The sequence below is a fragment of the Lygodium microphyllum genome, chromosome 8 (assembly GCF_053477565.2).
Source record: "Lygodium microphyllum isolate KBCC chromosome 8, Lygodium_microphyllum_v1.1.10, whole genome shotgun sequence".
Taxonomy (NCBI): Eukaryota; Viridiplantae; Streptophyta; class Polypodiopsida; order Schizaeales; family Lygodiaceae; genus Lygodium; species Lygodium microphyllum.
Genome location: NC_141142.1, coordinates 73,668,834 through 73,689,709, shown reverse-complemented (window position 1 = coordinate 73,689,709; position 20,876 = coordinate 73,668,834).

Genomic DNA, 20,876 nt, shown 5'->3' with positions numbered 1-20,876 from the left:
TTAGATGTGAATGCATTGTAGGTAGTGGGATAGGGATTGAAGCAGTTTAAGGATCAAAATGTTTTATCCTTCATCTAGTTGTATGAAGAAAATATGTTGTTTCATGGGGTATCGCAATATGCATGGAGTCTATATTTCTCCCATTTGGCCATGCATGCATTGGCATGATCGTATTGATGAGTTACATAGAAGAGATGCTGATTGAGAAACTTTTAAGAAAGCTTTGAGAGAAGAGTTTTTCTTGGAAGATGTAGGATTGGTAACTAAAAATACATTTACAGATTGGATTGAAAAGCCCAATAAAGGGTTGATTGCTACAGCTTTGCTCCATGAATTTGAAATTTAGTATGCACAATTGGATGCCAATGAGCAGCAATCATTGGAGAGCCAAAATTTTTATTTGTTTCTAAAAGCTACAGATCTTGACTTGTAAGAGAAGCTGATTGATTGTTTTGAAGATGACTCTTCTGAAACGGGGTTGAAATCAGATTGGGCTGATGTAATTGAGGCAGTGCATATGTTGGTAAAGAGAGAGCATATGAAATTAAGATGGGGTGCATGCACCACATTTGCTAGTGCTCAAAAGGGGTCTGAAATTGCAGTCAAGATGCCTGTGGCTATGGCAAAACAATCAGCTATACTTGTTGGTCCGGCTCCTAAAGGTGATAATGTGGATGAATTAATCAAATTCAGTATCAAAGGCATGCGCGATTTGATACTGAATTTGATAAAAATCTATGAAAATGTCAAAAAGTTGGATGTTAAGGTAGAAGAGAAGGGTTGGGTAAAAACTCAAAGATCATACAAAGAAGGATACAAGAGCAGATGCATTTGGTATGACAATTTACATCATGAAAAGAAAAACTGTATAGCCTACCATCGTGAAGTGGAAGCAAAAAGGTTAGTCTTTTGGAAAGATGACAAAATACATGCAACAAAAATTGGTCTTCCAATAAAGCCAAATTTTGGAAACAATGGCATGCAAAAGAGGTTGGAAGAGAAGGCAACAAGGACAACATTTATTGCCATAGATGTAACCACATATGGGTTGAGAATTGAAAGGAATGAAGAAGCTTGTAAAGGAGGCATGGTTGAAGAAAAATCTTGTGTTTGGATGCAAGCATTAGATTGCATGGAAAAGGGAAAAACAACAAAGGTTGAATTGGCTGATGCAAGTCAAAGTATACAAGGGAGAACATGATGGAGTGCACCAGTGGATTCTTTTTCAATCTATGCTTATTTGGTTGAGGTTCATAATCAAGAAGCTCTTGTGGAAGAAAAGAGAAGAAGAGATGAGGACACTACTAGTCTTTTCTCTTCAGAACCATCTAATTGCATAACACGAAGTAAAATGGAGCAGTAGAAAGAGGCTGAAAAAGCCATACTTGAGTATGTTATGGAGGATGCATCTCAAGAGAAGAAACAAGAACGGAAGAAAAGGGGAAGCAGCCCGGTTGCAGGTTACAATCCGATCTTGAGACTGCCACAAACCTTAAAAAGGTCTCGGAACATCGCATACTTGGCAAAGTTATTGGAATCATGAAGTGTGAAATTCATGATGTAATCATTGATATGATGAAACAAAAAAGAAAGTTTGATGGTGAAGTTTTGCAAGCATTGATACAAGTTGACAAAGACATAAAGAAACAACTTCAGAGGGAATATGATGATGCATGTAATGTTGATTTGGAGCAGACTGATGTTGAAAATCGTTAAATGGGAATGTAGACATCAAGCTTGTGGTTGAAATTGGTCTTATGGGCAACAGTAAAAGCATAGAGAGAAGGCTATGTATAATGGGGATATCCATCAACAAGTACATGAAGAAGAAGATGCTCATTTTATTCCAATCAATCATTATTCACAAACACATTGGGCTCGTGCTACAACAGAGACAATTGTTAAAGTGGGAGAAGAGAGACGTCTTACATAGCTCTCTTGGATCATGGTTCTGAAATCAATGTTATGGTACATAGCTTGTATGAGAATGGAGGTTGGTTGATTGATGTAGATCCGAGATGGTGCATGAGGGCAGTAAAAAATTCATCATGGAATCTTTATGTGGCTTGTCCGAATGTATCCGTGACTATTAGAGATGTTAGGGATGAATATCATTTTTTTATACAAGATTCATGTAGTTATCCGATGATTTTGGGGCAACCCTATATTTTGGAATCAAGGCTGGAAACAAAAGCCTTGGATGGTGGTTCTTCATATGCTCAGGAGTAAAGACAATACAAAGGTGGTATAGCTTCACTGTTTGTGTGAATCATCCCTGTAATCAGGATAGGCCACGAGATAATCCCATGCCACATAATGCACGAAAGTTTAAGGATTTTAAGACAGCATTGCTATAAGTGGAGGCTATGGAAGTGCCACTAGGAAGATAATTATGCCTCCAAGAAAGAGGGGAATTGTGTTTGTTTCTGGATTGCAAGAATGGACAGCATGTAGTCTTGGTGGTTTTAAGAATATTTCATCCATGTGCATGGCTGAAAAGAAATATGTAGGATGGGCTAAAAAAGAGTTGAAGACATATGGTTTGGCGGGTGCAAATGAAGGTATTTCAAGGTTGTCTTGAGGGCTGGTTGATGTGAATATAGTGGTTGAAATTTTTACAGCAATTAATATTGAAAATAGGATAGAAAAAGAGGTTATTTATGTTGACACTTAGAGATGTATGAAGTTATTCAAGAGTTTGCTGAGCATGAATGTTGTGGGCTGCAGAATAGGGCTGAAGTAAGGGTGGATACAAAGTGTAAAATAGTTGCAAAGAAGGTTAAGCCTGTGGCTTTGCCTTTACAGTTTGAAAAAGTAGGACATAAATTTAGAGCTAAAACTTTACAAGAGCTGAAAATTGGTGATACAAGCTTCCTTTTGCTTGTTGCAGAAAGAGCTTATTTCTTGCAAATGTTGGCAAGGCATGGAAAAGCCTTTGCGTTTTAGCCAGATGAAATTGGATGTGTTGATCCGATCATAGTTGCACCTATGGTGATCTTTACAATACCTCATGTGCCATGGAATTTAAAGCATATTTCTATACCTCGAGCATATTTGCCTAAGATGCTGGACCTTTTGAACGACAAGATTAGAATGTGGATTTTGAAGCCTTCTTCAACTCCATATTTGAATCTGTGGTTTATTGTTTAAGAGAAGAATGGTTCTTTGAGGGTTATACAAAATTTACAACTAGTTAATAATGTCACCATAAGGAATGTTGGATCAGGCCCGATACTAGATGAATTTGCAAAAGCATTTGCAAGAAAGTCAATTTACTCTATGGGTGATTTATATTTGTGATATGATCAATTCCAACTTGCATTGGAAAGCCAGGATATCACTACCATGGAGACACCTCTTGGATTGGTTAGGATGTGTATGCTTACATAGGGAGCAACTAATTCAATGGTGCATATGATAAATGCTATGCATAAATTTTTAAGGGAGTATATTCCTCAGTTGACCTTGCCCTTTCTTGATGAGGTGTCAATCAAGGGATGTGATATCTATGAGAAGAATGAAGAGTTGAATGAGCATGGATGTAGAAGATTTGTGGTTGATCATATTGCTGATTGTGACAGATTTTGAGCCGCCTTGAAGAAGTGCATTTGATTTTGTCACGAGAAAAGTCAATTTTTGGAGTGGAGGAAATATTAGTTATTGGGCACATGTGTGGACCATATGGGAGAAAGCCCTCACCAGTAAAGATTGATTCCATAAGCATGATGTAGAAGACATGTTCGAATGTATCTGAGGTGAGAAGATTTTTGGGTGCATGTGTCTTTTACTTGATATGGATTCCGCATTTTTCTCATGTGGCTAAAATTTTATATCATCTCTTGAGAAAAGGGAAAAAGTTTTGGTGGGGTAAACAGTATATGAAGGTAGTTCAGAAGTTAAAGAGCTTATTGATTCAAGCCCCAATACTAAAGAGAGAAATTATGAGAATGGGCAACCTATTATTCTCATCGTGGATACAAGCCCAATCGGCATTGGTTGGGTAGTGGGTCAAGATGATACTAATGGAAATAGGTATGCCATTCGGTTTGGAGCCTCAATGAATGGCAATGAAAGTATTCTCAAGTTAAAAGAGAGCTTTGGGCTATAGTGTCAACCCTTAAGTGTGATAGGGAGTATTTTATGGGAGCTCATCTGATTGTCTACCTTTATTGGGCATGATAGTAAATTTCTCAACTCCCAATATTGCCATGTTATGGTGGATTGCATATATAAAGTCAATTAACCTTGATTTTTAGCATATTGTAGGGAGAGAAAACCCTATGGCTGACATGCTTTCATGAGCAAGGTTTGAAGATGAAGAGGAGCTAATGGAAGATGAAGAGGATGATGTGGTAGGTGCTGAAAATGACTTTATGATAGTAGGCAATGAGTATGCAGCTACTGTTACTACAAGTACATATCTAAAAATGGCAAGTACAACTGTTATTAATACAGGTACAACTATTGTAATGGGTATTTTAGCTGTAAGAAAAGAACTTACATCCATGGAGAAGAGATGGGAAGTAGAGAGAAAGCATCATCAATGTTATGCTTTAGTAAGATTACAATTTTTGGAAGAGTTGTATGAGGATGATTGGCTAAAAATAGGCCAATATCTCAGTCGCATGACAAAGAATGCTAAGTGCTTTGAAGCTGAATTCAAAAGGATTAAAGAAAATATTATGGGTTTTTCTTGAAAGATTGATATTTATGAAAGCATGCAAAGAAAAAGAGAGGAGATCATGTATATGTATTGGGATAGGGCTTCTCAACAACAGGTGATGCAAGAGTTTCATGAAAGTTCATGGACTAGACATAGAGGAGTTTGGGGCACATTTGCCAAGATCAAAGAGAAGTATTGGTGGCAAAACATGTATAAAGACGCGGAGCATTATGTGGAATCATGCAGTGACTGTTAGATGTATTCCATGGTAAAGCATAGAGATGGGTTGCAACCGAGACCTATCCAGTGTCTATGCATTACAAATGGGTAGTTGATTTGGTTACCATGCCTACAGGTTTATGGAATATGAGATATCTTGTGCTTGCATGAGAAGACTTAAAAAATCAAGTGGAAGGTTGAGCTCTTAATACAAAGACTACTCAAGCAGTTTCCAAGTTATTATTGGAAGAAGTCTTTTGTAAGTGTGGTTGTGTTGGTAAAGTGGTTGCAGATAGAGGAGAATTGGATGCGGATGAGGCTTGTGACTTCTTTTCACGATTGGGTATCAAGTTGGCTTTAAATTCACAGCTTACAATCCTAAAGAAAATGGCAAAAGTGAAAGATGACATCAGTCTATTGTTAAGGCATTAGCAAAGTCATGCAAGGGCAGGATGAAGGAGTGGCCAACAAGAATATTACCATTTTATTTATGGGATGACAAGACCACTCATAGTGTAGTTACAGGGTATATTCTTGTTGAATTAATGTATGGACAACAACCAATTATGCCTATTGAGGATACTATTTCTACTTGGAGTATTCTACCATGGGAAGAGGGTTTGAATAGAGAAGAGTTGCTGGTCCTATGCATTAGACAGTTAGAAAGAAGGCCTGAAGACATTGAGATAGCCATGAAAAAGCTAAAGACTACAAGGATCAAGAACAATAAGAGGTTTGACAAGTGACAAAAAATTTGACCACGAGCTATACAAGAAGGGGACTAGGTGTTAGTTTATGACAATAACTTGGAAAATCAGCATAGTGCTAGTTTGAAGATTGCAAAGCGATGGTTTGGTCCATATGTGGTAAGGTTTGTTTTGGACAATGCTACCTATCCATTAAATGAGATAGATGGGACATATCTAAGGATTCCAATGGCTGGAAAATATATTAAGCTCTTTAAACATAGGGAATCTTAAGCATATGAGTTGAAGGATTTGGATACTAAGCATGAACATGAGAATATGGAAGAAGAAGAGGGAGAAGATGAAGACATTGACATGGTCGATGATACTTCTTCTGACACTACAGATCCGTAAGACTTTGGCACATGCCGAAAGGATGTGCAGGTGAAGAGGGGGTGGATGTCGTGCCGTTACACAGACACAGTGTGAAAAACTCTAGAGTGCATCATCATTCGGCTTTATTATTGATTTATAGAGTCAATGTCATATTAGTCATTAGTGTCAGTGTCCGTAGTGTGGATGGTTCAACAATACTAGATTTTTGGACAAGTTTAGCCTATTTTTGATATTTTGGATATTATTTCTTATAAATATCCAAAAGCTATAGATAACTTCTAGAATATGATGAAATGTAAAAAAAGTAAGTGTCTTTCATCCATTTTTGGGGGATTTTATGCAAAAAGAAGGATTGGTGAAATCATGCGACGCGCGATCAGAGTTTATAGGCAGCAAACAACACTCTAAACTGGGAGAAGAAAAAGGAGTGATTTGTGAGGTTTTTGACCAAGTGTCTTGGTATTTTACCCCCCTCTTGGAAGTATCAGATTGGTGGTCTGAGTAGCAGAGAGAAAGTTACTATTTTATGCATGTTTTTGGGCTATAAGAGATTTATCTTCTCAAGATGCAGGTTTCACCTCTATGAGTATTCTTCTACATCTTTTATTTCTTCGAACCCCTTCTCTTTCATCAATTCCCTGAATCTCCCTTCACCCTATTGTCTCTTATCCCCATGGTAGACTATTGACCCCAAATGCTCCGACAATAGTATAATGCATTGATAAACAAAATTAAAGTACCATGCTTGAGAGCATTGATGTATGTTCCTTCGATGAGGTAAACCTCAATGGCTTTGTAAGGAAGGCAATAGAGACACCGACAAAAGTCTTAGCCACCAATGGAAGATGTGCAGGGGGAGAGTCCTTGGCCTCCAAAGCTTAGAAATCATTGTTCTCTCAAAGGTCTCTACCATTGGCAAATGCCGGCGGACAGGTCCCTTTCACACCAAGAACAAGAGCAATCCAACAAAAGGACCATGAGTGAGGAAAAAGGAGAGCAAGAAGCACAATCTAGCCAAGGAAGGGCCTCGAGGTCAAAGAAAGAGACTTTGCAGAAGAAGAAGGCCAAAGAAGAGAGGGAGCAGAAGGAGAAAATAGACCTATGCAAAGCACAAAGTGAGTCCAAAATCACAAAAAAACAATGAAAGAAAGAAGAAAGAGACGAGGAAAAGAGAATAAAAGAGGAATCCAAAAGAGGTGAGGACAAGAGAAAGAGAAGAATTGAGAAAGAAGAGGTGGAGCTTAGGAAGGAGGAAGAAGACATATAGCTTTTGCTATGTGCCTCTCAGTGGAGCAACCTTCAAGGCAAGAAGAGTTGACAGTCATTAGCCCACCCCAACGCGAAGGTCCAAGCACTAGCTCCAAGCCACCCAAAAGCCTATCACCCCCAGTGATGACCGAGAGAAAGGGCAAGCGTTTGATCCACCCTATCCCAACCATCCTACTACCTACCACCCTGGTCACTGCATCCACCCAAGACTCCTCTACCATGGTAGATGCTAGCAATCTTGTGGCATGGGTGCAATTCCTAGTCAACAAAGAGGCAACTCGAGGTGCAAGTGCAGGAACCCCTATGATGGGAGCAAGAAGATAGGCAACTGCAAGACACAAAATCTAGACAGGACCTCAAATAGCTGAAGATAGAGGCATCTACAACCACGGGTCCCTCTGAATTGTCCTTATCCACAACCTACGATGCTTATGTGTAGGAGCTATCACAGTTGGAATGGACAAAGGAAGATAAAAAGATAGTTGTAGCTAAACTTGATGCTGAAAGAGAGACGATGGCAGCATCTCAGCTAGAGAGAACATGTCAAGTGGCTCTCTATCAAACAGAAATCAAGGAGCTAAAAGAGAAGCTCATGGCCAAGGGAGGAGAAGACGAGAGATGGCAAACAAAACTCATAGTGGAAACACATAGCCTCATGATCCTACAATGCAATTTTGATGAGCTGGTGGAACTGTACAAAGATCTACAAAAAGAAAATGAAAAAATTCAAGATGTTGTAGAGCGGTTAGTAGCAGTAGAAGAAGAGAGAAGCCAACGGCGCCAAAAGCACATAGCAAATCTAGAACAAAGGCTAACCTTGGAGCTTAAATAACAACAACGTTTGGAAATAGAAATCTAAGAGCAGGAGCAGAGAATAAGGGCCTTAGCCCAAGGACATAATGAAAGCTTGGAAGGGATGAAAAGTAGAGCAGACGAATGGGCAAGGAGGAGTGAAGAACACATAATAGCCCTAGCAAGCCGCCTGGCCCTTGTAGAAGGAGATAGAGTATTAGTGGAGAGCAGGGCTGAGGCCACTCAGACAATACTAAAAGCCCAACAACATGCCCTGATTAGCACTATAATGGATGTCACATAGTTAAAGGAGGAGGAGGCTATTGAGTCCTTAAGGAAAAGGTTGGAGATCACCCGGAGGGCTCTAAGGCATGGGCTATACACCCAAATGCAATTTGCAAGGCCCACAGAAGTAGAGCAAGAGAGGCAAAGGCCGACTGAAGATGCAAGGCCAAGTTTTGAAAGGGGGCAGCAAGATGCAGCTCCTTAGAGGGAGGATTTTACGACAAAGATGTCCCCACCCCTCTTTTTGACCTCAAATGTCTGCAAAGATATCTGTGAAATGACTAGATCAATGTGTGGCCCAAAAAAAAAACAAGGCAGTTAGCTCCACATGTCATAGTCACCGCACCGAGGGATTCTCAAGTTAGATGCATCTGGTGGTTCCATCCCTAACTCCCTAGCCCATTTTGATTCCCCACATCACGCCTAGGGAAAATCAATGGTAGGACATACCGAGGGAGGTCACACTCACCTATAGATAGACATGTCTCCCTAAGATGTACAATGCACCTCCAACAATGCACAAATTGGGTCCTCAAGTGTGGGACACCAACCAAGCTTGCCTTCTCCCAGTTCCACTCGCAGGAGCACTATGCACCACATGGTAAGGTAGATACACCCCCAAGTATTGCACCTTCTTTTCTTTTCAAGTAAAAAAAAAATACTACAACCCACCCACATCGGAGGCCCCATCATCCATGCAATACATTATTGGCCTCCACCACCTCAACCGATTAATCAATCCCTCCCTAAGACCAATCCCCATGAGACCCCATCATCATCAACTCACACACATGTCCTTTTCAATCATAGAATCTTCATCAGCTCAACACCGTAAGTGTCAGGGAACTTCACCTGTCTAGGAGGGGGGTAATATTCCATGACAGGTCACCATTCAGCTGAAACAAATTAGGGGACAACCAAGGAAGACCATGTCAAAAAATGAATCAAGAAGCTCTTTCTAGTTAGGCAGGAACAATGATGAGGAAGGCAAGATCACAAAATGTGGAAGAGCCCAAAAAATTTTGGTGAGGTCCTCTCAAGGATGAGGGAGGTCTTGTCAAGGATGAAGAATGCTTTCTCAAGGATGAAAGAAAGCGTCGGATATTCTAGCAAGGCTCTCTCAAGGCTAAGGGAGGACCTCCAAAGGCTCTCACAAAGGAAATCATGAGGCACAATTTAATTCATTTTATAAAAAGTTTCAGGTTTCCTCCTGTACACATGAGAAAGTCTGCACGGCCATAGGTGTAGTAAGACAACTTGTAGGGACTAAGGAGAATCCATGTTCAACTCAAGTCATAGCACCCTCGGAAGGCATGAGGAGGCATACGTCCAACACCATTGTCAATTTTGAAATGGAGCTGTCCATCTGCCATTATCCAAGAAGGATCCATCCAACACGATCTTCAATTTCAAGGGACAGATCCACTCAAGGTTAGAGTCAAGGAGGGACCCGCCCAAACTTTATCTTCAATTTCAAAGGACATATCCCCCTACGGTCTGCATCAGCGAAGGACCAAGCCCATCATTATATTCAATTTCAAGGGCCAAACCCTCCAACACCATTGTCAATTTATCTTCAATTTCAAAGGTGAAGGCATCTGCCCAATCTTTATCTTCAATTTCAAAGGCAGGAGGAGGCATCTGTCCAACACCATTGTCAATTTTGAAAACAAAGCTGTCTATCTACCATTCTCCAAGAAGGATCTTTCCAACATGATCTTCAATTTCAAGGGATAGATCCACTCAAGGTTAGAGTTAGGGAGGGACCTGCCCAGACTTTATCTTCAATTTCAAAGGACAGACCCCCCAAACATCTGCATCAGTGAAGGACCAAGCCCAACACCATATTCAATTTCAAGGGCCGAACCCTCCAACACCATCCCCCACAAGGGCTTGTATGCAAACTCAAAAAATCCATCTGGCTACACCCATTCCTCCTTCCAACTACTACATATTAGTGCCATGGGACTGCTGGCACTAGGCTAGGAGGGGGTAATCTTAACCTCAATACAAGAAGAAAGTGAAAAAATGGAAAAGCACAAGTCGAGAGCTAAAAGTGGTGGCCTAGAAGGAAATCAGACACAATGAAAGAAGCAAGAAGGAAAATGACCGAAAGAGCAAGGGCGACCTCAAAAGCTAAGTCAAAAGGAAAAATCACATTTTTAAATGCAAGGTGCCCCTAAAAAATTTTGTAAAAGAGTGCCAGGATCCCTCTTGTGTAGATTGTAAAGGTAGATGGGCAATAGAAAGGTAGCTAGGAAGAAATGAGGACAATGGGAAAGAGGAAAAGGGGATAAGGGGATGACCGCCCAAAACGGATTTATGGTTTTGTATATAAAGTTGAAAAGTGAATTAGGAGCTCATTCTTTGGTGTGTGGCAAAGTGGACTCGTCTCTTCTCTCTTTCTTACTTGCTTGTGTGTGCTTGAGAGAGGGAGTGTGAGAGTGTGAAGGAGTGAGAGTGAGAGGGTGAGGGATCAAGGAGAAGAAGCTCTCCATCATCTCCTCTCTTCTCTTTTTTTATTTTATTTTCTTTTCTTTTCCTCTCCTCTCCTCTCCTCTCCTCTCCTCTCCTCTCTTCTCTTCCTCTCCTCTCCTCTCCTCTCCTCTCCTCTCCTCTCCTCTCCTCTCCTCTCCTCTCTTCTCTTCTCTTCTCTTCTCTTCTCTTCTCTTCTCTTCTCTTCTCTTGCACATGGCTATGGAGGATGGAGCTTGAAGATGGAGGCTGGAGGTTGCTTGAACTTGCATCACAAATTGTGGAGCTACCAATGTGCTTGAGGGAGAATGCAACTTGGTTGCATCACAAATTGTGGAGCTACCAATGTGCTTGAGGGAGAAGGCAACTTGGTTGGGCATCAAGGTAATCTCACTACACCCCGGTAGGATTGAAGGTGTGTTAGCTAGGTGAGAGATAGCCATAGGTGTTTTCTTGAAATGCTTGAAAGAACAAGCAGTCCCTGGGTCTTGGTGGTTGAGCGTGGGCTCATGTCTACACCCTATGGTTGCACCTACTATTCTCATTGTTAGGGAGAAGGTATATTAGATGAATTGATCAAAGGCATGCACAATCTTCAGTCGAAAGTCCTAATATTGGATGAGAAAGGACAAGAGGAAAGGGGACGGGTAGTAGCCCCCTAAACCAGGAAAAGATGTATGTGGTGTGATAATTTGCAATATGAAAGGAAGGATTGTGCTACTTATTAGGAGGCCTTGGCATGAAAGATCATCTTTTGGAAAGATGGCAAGATCCATGCATAAGAAATGAGATGGCCTCTTGCTTTGAATTTTGAAAAGGGAGATATGAAAAAGTTGTTGAAAGACTTGGCTATTTGAAATGCTTATGTGGATGTACATGCTGCTACCTTTAGTTTGCAGTTAGATAGAATGCTTGGTCAATGGTCCAAAGGCTACAATATGGACACATGCTTTGCATGCAACTAAAAAGATGAAAGTTATTGATAGTGAAATGTCTCATGCATGGAAATACATTTGTGACATAAGTGGCTGGGAATCACTGGTAGATGTATATTCAGTGTATGCATATTTAACAAATGTAGAAAACATGAATGTACTTATGGAAGAGAGATGAAGATATAGGGGCATCTAAAAGAGTGAAAAGAAGAAGTGTGGATTTTTCTAAAGCTACAAATCAGACACCTCCCAAGCATGTTATAAAAGAGGTTGGTTAGGATCAATAAGAGAATAGTAAGCAAGAGAGCAAAAAGAAGGGCAAATAGCCAGGATATAAGCTGCAATTTGATACTGAGATAGCCATGGATGCCTTGGAAGATCCTATAGTGGAAGATTCAGCCATTGCATTTGTAGATTTTCTTAATGCATGTGAAGAGGTTTATGAAGCTCATGTTTTACTTAATGCAAGGGATCAAAGGGAGATTGAGGAGGTGTTGGATGTACATGATTTGCAAGACATAGTTGTTGTCTTTGAGATAGCTCATGAGCTAGAGGCTATGCAGATAGAGGATCCTATGTATGATGCTCCACAACTCGAAAATGTTTTGGATACTTTGTCAGAGGCCTTGATAGGCAATTCAAATATACTTCAAGATATGGACTACTTCAATATTTTTGGTGATGGTCAGTATGTGTTGGATGCAAGTGAGGCTCAATTTATATTTGATGTGGTGCATAATTACCAATATAAGCATATTTCCATGTATTGGTCTCTGAAAGAGAAGGCATGTTGCTATGTATTTGTTGATGGGTGTATTTTGAGCATGTATATGGAGGTCTCACATCCTCTAGTGTATGATGTGCAGCCAAGGCCTTATGATCCTAAAGGGGGTACGAGGTGTGGCTCAAGAGTTGTGCCAATGCTAGTCATTTTGATCTATGATCCATGAAAATGCATTCTTATGTGCATGATGAGAAACAAGTTAATTCTATGGGTGTTTTTGACTTGGGTAGTGCATTGGTGGCACTTATCGGAGGATGTGCAGGTTCAAAGGGAGTGGATATTGTGTCACTATGCGAACACATTGTGAAAGAACTTGGAGTGCATCATCATCCGGCTTTCTTATTCATCTAGAGAGTCAATATCAATCTTAATCATTAGTGCTAGTGTCCATAGTATGGCTAGTTCCAAAATATAGGATTTTTGGAAAATTTTAGAAATTTTTTATATTTTTGATATTATTTCTTATAAATTCCTAAAAAGGTGTAGAAAACTTCTAGAATAGGGTGACATGAAAAAAGAAAGTGGCTTTTCAACTGATTTTGGGAGGTCTCATACAAAAAGAAGGGACTTTCCAAATCATGCGGCGTGCGAACACAGTTCATAGGGCAGTAAACAACACTCTAAGAACTAGGAGAAGAAGAAGGAGCAATCTGGGAGAATTCTGATCAAGTGTGTTGGGATTTTGCCCTCCTTTCAAAGCCAACGGAACCATCAGATTTGCGGTTTGAGTAATAGAGAAGAAGATAATGTTTGGTGTATGTTTTTTCTCTACTAGGGAGCTCTAGAAGATCTAATGCATGGAGATTGCTTCTAAGTAGTCCCAGATAAGGATTTTGTTTATCTTCTTAGGTTCTATCAATACATAGTTCTTTGATTCATTGAGCTTTTTCTTTATCTTGTGTACCTCTTGTCTATTCTTTTTCTTGTCTCCTATCTCTTATTCTATACTTCCTTCTCTCTCTAATCCCCAATGGATATGATCTTTCAACTAAAAACCCTCCATCAATTCTCCTAGATCGCTCCTTCTTCTTCTCCCCGTTTTGGAGTGTTGTTTGCTCTCGTAAACTGTGTTCGCACACCATGTGATTTTGAAAGTCCCTTCTTTTTGCATGAGATCCCCCAAAATTGGCTAAAAAGCCACTTGCTTTTTAGATGCCACTCTATTCTAGAAATTTTCTACACCTTTTTAGGAATTTACAAGAAATAGTATCAAAAATATCAAAAATAGATTAAACTTGTCCAAAAATCCTATATTTTGAGACTAACCATACTATGGACACACACTAATGACTAAGATGACATTGGCTCTCTAGATTAATAAGAAAGCCGAATGATGATGTATTCTAGGTTTTCTCACATTGTGTCCATGTAGTGACACGAGTTCGAGTGAAGCATGTAAATAGGAAGGAATAGGGAAATAGGACCTAGAATAAAATCGCCAATCATGTAAAAAAGGAATGGGCGCCCAAAGAGGAGGAGGCATTAAACTCTTGCAATTGTAACATTTTCTCAAAGTGATTTTTAAGAACACGATCTCTTTTCTTGAAATTTACTAAAAAGAGCACGCATGTCTTGCTGATGGTTCCAAAATTGTGGATAAACTATTGACATTGCCTCTAATAGTTCATCTCTTGGAAACCATTCTCTTATTTCCTATGACAAAGACCATGCAGCTTGTGCTAATGTGATTTTAACACTCTCCACTACATTATTAAAAGTTTCCATCTTTACAGGCTGTCTTCTAATAACAAGTTGTCCTCAAGAGGCATAAAGATGTACCAACCTTGAATGTACTTTGATGCATACTGTACCATTTCTATTTATCTTTAAAAAGCTCTTGCTAGGTTTTGATTGAAAGTTCATGATCTCATTCCATCTTTTGAATCTCTCCTCGTGCAAAGGGTAATTCATATCTAAATAAAAAGAATATAATGCCAAGCATAAAATCTTCCGAATATTGCTATATTCAGTCATATACGTTGTTCTCTTTTCATCAAGCGTCACAAGAACATTAAGCTCTGCAAGTATAGGAACAATTCCTATAAAATAAAGGTACAAAATATTAGATATAAAACTTAGAAAAAAAAGTACAAGTAGTATATTGACTCCAAAAACATTTAAATAGCTATCAATGTAAGTAATTTCTCTAAATCTGACAAAGCTATTAAAAGCTCTAATGCCTTGTCAGTCTCCTTCGACTTCTGAGCTGCCAATCTATCTATAAGTCCTACTAAAGATGGGTAGTCCTCTAATAATCTCCTAGCTGGCAAGTACAAGCTGATCCACCTTGTATTCACATGCTTCAATAATTTTCTACCCTTTGTTAAACCCTTCACCATCTCTTGGAACTTTAAATATTGTTTGGAACTCCTACAAAAAAAACTACTAGATGTACTGAGCAACTGCTCCACCTTTGCAACACTATCAAACTCGTCAACTATTTTATAGGCCAAGTTCATTCTATGTGCCATACAATGAATTCCTAACATGAAAGGCACTATAGAATTTTGTAGGTGGACACAAATTCCTGAGTGGTGGCCTTGTATAACGGTTGCTCCATCAACTCCCACACATACTAGTTTTTTTGCAATCTCAGCCCTTGATAATTGCGACATACCCACATCAAGCTTTCTTCAACTAACAAGAATAGGTTCTCTGTTGTGGCATCTTTTTGCATTTTGTTTATTGTAAAAAAAAATTGCATGACAAACTTGATTTTCCACAATATAAACAGTCATGAAAACCCTACTACTATTATCTCTAGATGTGGCCTCATCTAGCAAGAGAGCAAAAAATTGAGAAGATTTATTTTTTTCTCTCAAATCTTGCTTGACAACCTCATCTAATGCTTCTACCAAATCCCATCCACTATTGCATGACCAATGCAATTGTGGAAAATTATCAATAGGAAATTGTGACAAGAATTCCTTATACTTGGGATAGTCCACCATTGGTCTTCCTTGCCTTAAGATATAAAAAACAATCTGCACATAAAAAAACCATTACAATTTGATATTACACACAATAAAAAACATATTATGAATATATTAATAATTATAAATGATTTAAAAATACCTTCAATTGTAGGATTTTACTTTGCAAGGTCTTATCTTGTATTTTTTCAAACATGTTGTTAATTGATAACTTCTCACATTATGCCATCTCAAGCAAATGTTTCTCATATAGTCATGCATTCTCTAGATGTAGACACTCCTCACTAGGCTTCCATCTTACTTGGCTTTCTTCTTGCCCATCAACAATGGTTTTTTCATATACTTTACCTGTGTGCTTCTCTTTAGTGTCAATTTTAAGCTGAAGTGTGTAATCACATGAGTAACTATTACATTGAGCCTTTTTTGGAGTAGAATCATCTGCTGATATAATAGGCTTAATGAATGGAAATTTACCAACCCAATCTAGCTAAAATGTACGCTTTGCAATAACACAATGCCAAGTCAATTGCTCGTCAATTGTGACATACTTGTCAAAAGACACTCACTTTGCTGACTTCATGATACTGAGTGCCTACTTGACAAGCACCTTTCAGCCCTACACCCACACACCCATCATGAGACAAGTATCATGACATGTATATGTCGAATACATGACACATGCCAATCCACGTATCTCACAAGTGACTAAAAAATACATATGCACAAAGACTCAAAAATACAAACAATTTATGGCAAGTGACCCATCTCATAACACACATACATGCTAATCAACAGCCCCGTGCCATACACGTGTGTGTGAGAAGTATACATATTTGCACAGTGAGTGATACGAGAGCATTTTCTTATCAATTCTCGTGACATGCACATCCCAAGTTCATAGTGCATGCTAGTCAAAGAGCCTCTCCTATCACACATGTGGATGTGTGCACACATACACACATACACACACATGCACATGTTGTGACAAGAAAGGACTTTCTCATGTCATGCGTACTCCAGATTCATGACACATGCAAATCAATGGGCCATACCACCTACTTTCTAATCTTTTTTTAATGGTATTCTTGAAAAAAATTGGCATGTGGTAAGGTATCATACTATCAATGGTAAACACCATCTCACATCAGCATTTAGTCCCAATCCAATCCCTATGTGGTTTGCTTCAAAATGCTTGTGTGTTCTTAAAGTTGTTTCAAGAATCCCTTACCTTTGAGCAACCTAGAATGGTGCTAACAATACTTTTTTAGATTCTTTGCTACCTTAAATGAAATCAGTTGCCAACATAAAGCAAAAAGTGTGAGCTACAATCCACCTAAGCGAGATGCATGACTTCATGCAAATAAATAACACCATATCTTCATGTAAATAAAGAACCCTAAGACCACCCAATGCTACAACATCCATAGAGAGTATGGCTTAGATTATAATATACAAAAAAGTGAAGTAAGCCAACAATAGAATAAATTATAAGAGAAAAAATTATCATGCTTTCCTTGAAATATATGGCTAAGGTGTTGACACACATGGCACCAGTTTTGACACAGTCATGGTTTAGAGATTTTTTTTGTAAGCCCCCGAGTTGCATCCTTTTTCCTATATACACATGTTGCTAAATGGTGATTAGCTAGTGTTTTCATTTCTTACTTCATTTTATAGGACTAGATTTAGGCTCATTCCAACAAGTTCTTATTCATGATCAAAAAGTTGTGCAAAGACCATTCAAATAGTGTGCTCCAAGCTAAACTACATGCCATTCATATGTGCGTGAAGACTACTCGAACACACACAAGTTATTTAAGTATATGTATATATGCATTTCCTTTCATCGTTTTCAAATTTGCAAAAAAATGCCAACCTTAGCTTGTTGCTAATGCAAACTTTTTTTTTTGTTATATTATCAAGGTCAATAAGAGTGCTACTATCATCAATGCCTAGCACAACACCACTTACATTTGTCAACCCACTACACAATATTATATTCATCAAGCAATATTTGTTAAGGGGGCAAGGGAATCTAGTACCAAGCACTATAATGCTTATATTCATCTAACAAGTGAAGTCTCCATAGGTTGACTTTTTAAATCTACATTTGAGTTCTTACACATTGATATGCATATACATTTGAGTTCTTGCAAGCCTAATCACCAATCAAATTCTACTTTTAGCCTTGGTTCCATCGCTGCCAAATCAATTTAGGATCACCAATCAACTTCTACTTTTAGCCTTGGTTCCATCATTTTTTCCAAATCAATTTAGGAAAGTTTTGTCTCTCCCTCAATTATTGTTCCTTCTAATACCATTACTATTAACATGGATGCTATTAACATGTAGGTTTGTCACATGGAGCCAAGAACCTTAAGCATATACTGATTTTCACATGGAGTTAGGAACCCTAGCCATAATTCTTTTCACTGAAAGTATTTGCAAGCCACACCCAAATATAAGAGCTTTTAAAATAGTATTTGCAAGTCACACCCAAATATAAGAGCCATCACAAATATAAGTCGCACCCAAAACACAAATCCTAGCACACACACACAAAGAGAGAGAGAGAGAGAGAGAGAGAGAGAGAGAGAGAGAGAGAGAGAGAGAGAGAGAGAGAGAGAGAGAGAGAGAGAGAGAGAGAGAGAGAGAGAGAGAGTGTGTGTGTGTGTGTGTGTGTGTGTGAGGGAGAGGGAGAGGGAGAGGGAGAGGGGGAGGGAGGGAGGGAGGGGGGAAGGGGGGGAACTTCCATTCTCTTTGCAATATGCAATTGTGCATAATATGTAATATTCATAATGTTAATTATTAACAACATTCATCATTAATATGTGCATAATTAAATGTATTCATACATATGCATTAATATGTGCCTAGGTGCAAAGTGCTTAGTACTTTCTTAATCCTTTTCATTCTTATTTTATGGAGTCAAGTCTTTGGACATCAATGGCAAGTCCCATGGGATCTTATTTTCCCCTCTAAAACATTCTTGGGTTTAGCTGAGTCATTTCTTGGTTTGATTAGAAATGTAATGTGTCCCCCTGTCCACTTGTAGGACATGTCTTAGCAACCCATCGGAAAGAGAGTCTAGAAAGTGCCGCCCAGCACTCACAAGGAATGTCACGAGGTTTGCGATCAAGGTCTTCCCAAGTCTGCCACAAAGCGGAAGCAACTAGCCGTTCCCACTTAGGACCAACCTATATCAGGGTTTTCCTAATAGTCAAGTTTCTAGGAAGTAGCTAGTGTTGAACCCCAAACGAACCACTTTGCGCAGAAACATCAGGGTCGAAGCGGATTTATACTGCACTTGGTTCAAGGAGAATGGGAAACGAGAGGGATGCGAAGCTCGACCTCTCTACCCGTAAGGCATAGTCCCATTCCGTTCCCCTAAAACAACTTAAATCCGGACTCTAACTCTATTGATTCAAGGTCATTGTTACCTCGTTGTCAATTCCTTTGAGAAAAGTTCCCGACCAACCAGGACCACCCTTCCGTAGGACGGACCCATAGTCACATCCACCGCACTTTTCTTGAGTTGCTTAGTTATCTAATTACCTACCACATTTAGTTTGACAAGCAAAAATAGCTTCCTTAATTAACCAATTAAACATTGGTTCCTTCACGTAACTTAAGGCACTGACACAGAAAAACAATGTCAAGCAAGTTTCTTTTTCAACATTTGATATTTATTTATCATAGTCTTTGGAATACATCAAATATGCACCCCAAAGGCTATCCCAGCAATCCTCAAGGATCACTATTCCAAGTTCCACCTGTTGACTAGTATGCGGGCCTCGAGATCCCATCTCAAGTCACGCCGGCCTCTTGCGCAGGATTCGAAGGCAAGGAATTTACGGCCAAACCCTCCCTTGGCACCCAAGCGTCCTCCTGCTCCAAATAGCACCCACGAAGAGACCTCTCGTGGTGGGTTCGGTCCATGTACCCGATGCGGCTAACAACCCCCTTGGATAGGGTCAGGCAGACAGTCGGAGATAACTGATTCTGCCTCTCCCTCCAAGCTTTTAACCTGAAGCATCAGTTGTTTTTCCTGAATTAGTTCCTTGAGCAAAGAAGTACAAACAGTGCACCTAAGTGTACAATCACGAGCATTCCAGTGGTCATTCGTACGTCCAATTGCTAGGCTGTAATTCCTTCTCCTCGAATACTTCCAGCATTTGATCCTGGATCATTCAGACTTGGCAAGATCCCAAGGGTTTCGTAAGCTGAGTTGCTTGTTTACCCTTTTTCCTTGGGTTAGGGTTTATACCCTGTTGACCCAAATTGTCACTACCTTAGGTTTCCTTATATTATAGTCAATAAATCCTGGACAACCCCGTCGCCCTTACTTGGGTGGTCAATTTCTTTCTTGGCAATTCATAACTACCCTAGATTGACAAATTAGTGTCCAAGGAAGAGTGTTGTAGCAGGATGACTACTCAATTCCTAGGAAATTTGACTTGTAATTAAAACTCGCCAAGGTATAGCAGTACTATTTTGTGATTTAGACGCAAGGGCATATGACGTTGCAACTTGTTGCACGAGAAAGGTGTCAATACCTAACTTGTGGGATTATATCTCCCATCATACGGTATTTCTTGATCACAATAAAGGGGTTTGGGAGTCCTATTGACCCCAATCCAGAACCCTAATCCTACTAGGCTGATAAACGTTTTGACCCTAGGGTCCCTAGATTCCTTGCGGAAGTCTAGCATTTGGTCAATTGATCCTTAGGGTGAGAAACCTAGATCATTCTTGCACGGGTGATTAGATAATCCTAACATTTCGAGAATGTGGGTAGGACCTTTAAGATCGGAAATATTAAATCAGCATCCTAAGTGTGATACTAGTTAGAATTTTAGCATCTTAACCTAACCTAGCACATTGAGGTGATCTCGTCTTATGCTAACGATTCATGCCTTTATGAATCTCATGTGAGATACTCAATTACATGTGATTAACTTAATTGATCTAACTATCTTACGAATAAAGATTATCCTTCCTTTAGAGATGCAAATACTTCCCTCTAAAATTTGCAAGTACCTTCCTTAAAAGATGAAAGTAACTACAAGATGTATGCGATGTATCATTCCATGCGAATATGCAATATCAAGACCATAGGCCTTCCACCTTTGTGCAACTACGGGATCTACAATGATCTTTCTTTTCCTTGCTCTATACAATATTGATTGACATTCAGAGCTATTTCTTATAAACCCTACGTTGATGCATCGAATTCAAGCTTTAGTATTTTAATGAAGATGCATCCTTTCCCAAATTCGATCTTTGATAAAAGAACTCTATGCATGGATGCATCATTCTTTCATGACCAGATGCCAATGAATACATCATTGATTTAATCCTTCTTTTATTGCTTATCGCAACCTAAAATGTAACTATCATTGCATGCAAATTGCATAATATATGCTTTATTGCCAAAGT